This window comes from Lycium barbarum, chromosome 2, assembly GCF_019175385.1.
Source record: "Lycium barbarum isolate Lr01 chromosome 2, ASM1917538v2, whole genome shotgun sequence".
NCBI lineage: Eukaryota > Viridiplantae > Streptophyta > Magnoliopsida > Solanales > Solanaceae > Lycium > Lycium barbarum.
In genome coordinates, this window is record NC_083338.1 from 24,582,277 (window position 1) to 24,588,805 (window position 6,529).

Below are 6,529 nucleotides of genomic sequence, written 5' to 3' on the forward strand. Positions count from 1 at the left end.
ATTGTGATATACATATATACATATATATATATATATATATATATATATATATATATATATATATATAACAAAGTCAACCGTGAATCTCTTATGATGTGTGAAATGATCACGTGCTACATGGTCAAATCTATGGTGGCTTGGCGTTATGATGAATCAGTAGTCTATTAATTCATATTCGATATTGAGAGGATTTTTCCGAAATGAACCTGCCAGAAGCACTGGTTTGATGTATGGATTGATATTAGCCATTAACTCCCAAACCATGCTTTAAGGTTATATACAAGTTCATATTTATTTTTACCACTTGTTCGTTGTACATGGCATTACAGAAACATGCTTATGAGAAGCCCTGGGATGATACATGAAATACAATATATACACCATCATCCAATATGTTAAAACACAACTGTTTAAAATCAAAGAAGAAAGTACAATGGTGAGATTGCAAAAGAAACTCAAAAGCAAAGTCCTTCATTAGAAAATACATTGATGCCATGACATCACTCTTGACAAGGTTGATAAGGAGTCATGATCAAGCATAGGTTACTCTTTCTAGCACAAGTTGCTCCACCAGACTCAGTCAAGTTCAAATCACTTGGATTGATTCTAGTAGGAAGTTTCTAATCAAAGTGATACAACAATTGAGCCAGAGGAAAATAGACATTAGCTAAACCAAATGATATCCCAGGGCACATCCTCCTTCCACTAACAAAGGGAAGATATTCAAAATTATTACCAATAAAATCCATAGAATTGTGCTCAAATCTTTAAGGTTTAAAGCTTTCTGCGTCATTCCAATATTTTGGATCTCTTCCCATAGCCCATACATTAACCATAACTTTTGTTTTCAAAGGAATAGTATAGTCGTTTATGTCTACTTCTTCCCTACATTCTCTTGGCAGCATAAGGGGAAATGGAGGATGGAGTCTGAATGTTTCTTTAATGACCAACTTTAGGTATTTCAACTCACCGACTTCATTTTCATCAAAAGTTTCTTTTCCTCTGAAGGCGTTTCTTATGTCTTCTTGAGCTTTGGTGAGTACACTTGGATTGTTCATCATCTCTACCATGGCCCAATCAACTGTTGCTAATGAAGCTTATGTTCCCGCAGCAAATATGTCCTTCATTTATGAGCAAATTATAATATTAAATAACAATAACAATAAGGAGGAGGATAGAATTATGCGGTATATAATACTTACAAAAATAATTGCTTTGATGTTGTCATTGGTGATTGGAAATTGAAGGCCTCCCTCTTTCATTAGCCTTAATAGTACAGCAATTAAGCCTTCACCTCCTAATTCACCATTGCTGTTGTGCTCATTGATGATGTTTTCAAGAATCCCATATAACTCATGGTGGACATCCGTAATTTTACCCCTCATTCCACATAGCACATGAAGGAATTTTAGTGATGGGAATCTATCAGCTACATCAAACCCTTCCGCTAGGCGTGACACTTTTTTTTTTACCAATAGTATCTCGCACCTTAAATACTTTCCCGAATCCTGATCTACAGGTCATAGAGCTCGCGAATTGAAAAATATTTTTTTTTACATTAACTGTCTCACTAGAAGATGATTGAAAAAATTCAATGATACAAACAACTTCATCTCGTCTAATATAGCTGAATGATTTGACATTTTTGGCGCTAAGCAATTCCAAAAGACAAGTTTTACGCATTTGTCTCTAGTAATCACCACAGGGGGAAAAGACAATGTCACTCCCATTGTAACAAATAATTTCACCAGCTACAAGCAGGGCCTAGATGCAAAAGCAAGGTGATGAGTTTTTAGTACATCTGTTGCCATCTCAGGAGAAGTAACAGCAACTAGAGAAACTTCACCTATTTGAAAGTGCACAAGTGGACCATATTTTGTAGCTAAGTCTCTAAGGACATGATGTGGAAGTCCACCTAGCAAATGAAACATGCTTCCAAATAAAAGTAATTTCCATGGACCTGGAGGCAATCTTTTGGTATGCCTATTGGAATTCTTCCATTTCCTTAACCCTATGTTTGGATGGTTGTTTCTCGTGGTTCATTAATGTACAGTATGGTATGGTACAGTATGGTGTTGTATTGTATTGTACTGTATTAATGAACATAATGTTTAGATAGACTGTATCGTTTGTTGTGGTTTAATAATATTTATATTGTTTGGTTTGACTGTATGGTACTGTATAATAACTTGTAAGTTTACTAAAATACCCTTAACTCTTAATTAGAAATTAGTTTATATATATTAATAAAACTCAGGTAAAGAATAAAATAGAAACTTAAAAAGATAAGTAGGTAGTCAGTGGGGGTGGTGGAGGGGTAGATGGTGTGAGATGGGTAGTTGTGGGATGAGGGTGGGGGTGAGGGGTAGTAGGTGGTAGAGGGGTGGGTGGTTGTGGGATGAGGATGGGGGTAGTGAGGGTGGGGGTAGGTGGGGGTGAGGGGTAGTGGGTGGTAGAGGGGTGGGTGGTTGTGGGATAAGGGTAGGGTGGAGGTGGGGGGGGGGGTGGATGGTGGAAGGTGGAGCAGGGGAGGGTGGGGGTGAGTGGTAGGGTAGGGGTGGAGTGGGATGGATGGTGGAGGGTGGGGTATAATGGGGAAATGAAATACGTAACCACGGAAAAATCACCAAATCCGTGGTTACAAAAATTAGGACTTTTCATGGTTATATAATCATGGGACGAATCACGAATTTACAACACAATATAATATAATTTTAAGAACAATGAAAACAAATATAATTTCATACAAAATCATACATTAATTAACCACGGGAAACCACCGTCCAAACATGGGTTAACAAAAAGAGGAAAGACACAAAAAGGAAAATTGAAAAGAAGTTAAAGAACTGCATATTTGGTAGGTTCTGCGAAGGGCTGTCGCTGTCTTTTCTATAGGCTTTTTGCTTTGGCAAGAAATGGGAGCTGTCTAGACAATTAATATGACAGATCGATGTAGTTTTTGGCAACTTTTGTTTTTCAACTCTTATGAATGTGTGGTTCAGTTGACTTAAAGAACACTGATGAGGTAAGAAATTTTATTTTAATCGACTAATTATTGTGGATCAGGAATTTTTTTTTAATCGACTAATTTTAATTTTATACCAAAGAATTTTCAATGATGGCACACGATTCAATCAATAATGGAATTTTGTAGCAAAAATTATATCACAAGTTTCACTCTTACCATTAGACCAAATCATTGAGAACAAGCAATAAAACAAGTGCGGAAAGAAATTCAATCTCAACATATCCCCAAAACCGAGCCTTAAGTGTACCAAAGCACTAACAAAATCCTCTCAATACCAAGTGAATAAATACAGATCTGCCAGAGGGAAATGGCAGAAAATGTAAAATAGAAGAGAAATCAAGGGTCACATGTCTGCACAATAGCTCGCCTTGAAGCTCTCGAATACGAAGTCCCGATCAATCTCGAGATGCCTAACTAGAACAAGGGACAAAATCTGTACCAGAAAGATGCAGCAAGTGTAGCATGAGTACAAAAACAACAGGTACACATTAGCATCGTCGACCGACCGTAGACAAAGTAGAGACAAGGGCTGGTCGCTGATTACCACTTCTACACTCAACCGTCATTAGTCTGAGAATACATAATGACATCATGAATAAGTATTTAACCACAAAAGAAAATAAAAAATCCAAACAATTCACTCAACATGAATTATCAAAAGAGTTAAAGTATGAATGCATGACTGCAATGCAAGGCCTTGTTTCCATCACTCTGTATGCACACGTTCGAACATTAATGAATCGTGACCCATGGGGAACTCGCAAGGTCCATATACCAACCGGAATATTAGATCTCCTAGATCACATCGGTTCCTTAGCCACATTAGACTCCAAATCTCATAACTTATCCCCGTAGGCTCCATATACCTGTCTCTTAGCCAATCGGCTTAAAAGCATCATCACTCTGTCTGGAACCAGTTTTCCACGGACCCACAATTGTATCCTCGATAATAATAATCATTAGATACGAAATAACAAGCATGAATATGACATGCACCACAATAAGAAGTAAGAATATGCAACAAAGATTCTATTTAGATTATTACAAGTCATAAAGGTCCTATCTTTAGCTCCTTATCCACTTTTAACGAGTATTTAGGAGTGATGTATAACACACATATCAGCTCAGAAAGGCATATAATCAAAAGACAGAAAGTACGAGCTTCAGACTCCAATCATAGATCCATAAGATTGTACTATCTACTAGATAGTACCCAAAGTATGGTATTCAGACTGACTATACAATTTAATTACGCAATTATTCGTATCATGGCACGGGTAGCCGATACAAGTAGTCATCACCTCACGAGTATTGGGACCCCCTTAGTAACCCCGTCATCCCTCTTAATTAGGTTCATTTAGACCAACCACAACGCTCTATATAAGGTACAAAGTCTTAACTTGCCTAGAATTAGGAGTCCATCGTCACAAGCAGTGCTGCCCCTTCATAGAGTCTTCGAACGATTTCAATTTGCCCAAATATAGATTATATGTGAGAATTTGAGTAAAACGATACCCATATCAACTATTAAGATTCGATTTTAGAAAGTCAACTAAAAAACCCCATTATAAACCCCAAAGGTCAAAATTATAATTTTGTAAAAAGATCGGGTTCAATAGAGTCAAATTATTGTTCTGGAAAATCATACAAGTCAAATGACACCCCTATTAGCATACTTTAACTTCGAACCCAAAAAATCACCCCAAATAAGATTCCGAGCCTAAAAGGGCAAAATAGGAAATTCTAAGTTCCGACCCAACACCCACAACTCATTCGAGACCTCCCGGATACAAATCAAATATTTAAACCATTCCTAAAGCGCGTTGCGAACTCACTTGCGCCCTCTGAATTCCCAAAAGAGGTCACCTGGACCCGGTCAACCACCGAACACCTTAAAACTACCCTTCCAACTAAAAGACCAAAATGCCCCTGAGTCCCTCGGGGACCGAACCAATTACTTTACCAAGTCATAATTAACCTTCCGGAACCAACGCAAATGACGCAATCTCCAAAAAGTCTCAATTACCCCGGGTGTTGACTTTGGTCAACTAAACACTTATGAATTTCCAAAACTTCATTCCTTGTTCCAAGCACATCCGAACGTGTCACCCCTCCCTGCAAGTCAGAAACACTCTCTAGAGACAAGGGGAAAGGTCAACAGTATTAAAATAGTCGAAATGAAAGAAAAGGAAATATCTGCTCCTACAAACAGCTAAGGATATCTCATCCGTAAGTCCCTCTCGGTTCCTCCAGTAGTCTCCTCCAAGATCCTGCCTCAATGCATCGAACCAATGTCGCACCCCATTTTCGTTGCGGAAGACGGCTCTCGACACGTAATAACTCTTTTAGCGGATTTAAAGAGAAGAATCGCCACCTAACGAGCTGAGGTGCGTTAGGGCACCATTTACTAATACAAATAACTTTGTTTAAAACTAGCCTACGAAATCAAAGAACGGGTAAGAGTTCAAATTACCTCAAAAAGAAGGTGTTAGGCACCATTCGAGGTCCACAAACGTGGGTCCCTGCCGGATTCAATACTATGTGGGATTGAGCGAAGCATATATATAAAATATTGATTAAAATAGCCTAAATAACTAAATAATTAGGCATGCAACATTATTCATTACTAATTGATAAATACAAAGCCATTTAAAACTTTTTTTTTAAGACAACGTTAGTTTTAGAAGGAAAGAAAAAAAAAAGACTAACTAAACTAAAAACAATTAAATAAGTAACATAAGCTACTTCATGCAATATAAATCCAAATGGGTTAAAGTGAAACAAGACAGAATGACACGAGTTTAATTAAACGAGGTGCTAATAATACATTCAATTCAAAATAATATTTAAGCAAGGAGATATACCTGTTCGAATCCAACAAAAGTACTTGGCAACGTTCGAACTTCTAGGTAAAGAAATTGATTTACACACAAAACGGAACGTCGATACCAAATTTTGCCTCGGATTATTTTCTATTCCACATAGTGTGTTGTAGGTAGTTCCCAAAAAAATTAACATCTCAGCAAAAGAAAAAAAATGGTTAGTAAATTGTGTGCCACCTTAATTTTGGAGGCAAATTTAATGTAAAGGACTGAAATAAATAATAAGATAACAATATATAAATTTAAAGCTAAGAGTAGGAGAATAATGTGGGATCAGTACATGACAAGGCTGAAAACAGGCCCAATGCGATGTTACTCCCCTCTATTCTATTTTGGTATGATCGACTCTCTTAAACACCTTAAAACAAGATGAAAATAATTTTTTTAAAAGAGTACTAGGTAAAATATTTAAGCATTTAAGAACGTTGTGTGAAGCTTAAAGAAAATATTTTGACGTTTAGGTTGTATGAAAGCATGTCACAATTTAGCATAGTAGTGAAAGTTGTCAAGTTTTGGGACTTTTAAAGAGTGACACATGAAATTAGAAGGGAGGGAGTAACAAGTTGATTTATTTTTATAAAAAGCTATATGTGCGCTTCATACAAGAAGTCAGTTATAG

At 36.9% G+C, this 6,529-nt stretch overlaps 1 pseudogene; it reads right to left on the reverse strand.

Moving 5' to 3' along the window:
• Nucleotides 1–500: 500 nt before the first annotated feature.
• Nucleotides 501–2,852, reverse strand: LOC132629416 (premnaspirodiene oxygenase-like; annotated as a pseudogene).
• Nucleotides 2,853–6,529: the final 3,677 nt, after the last annotated feature.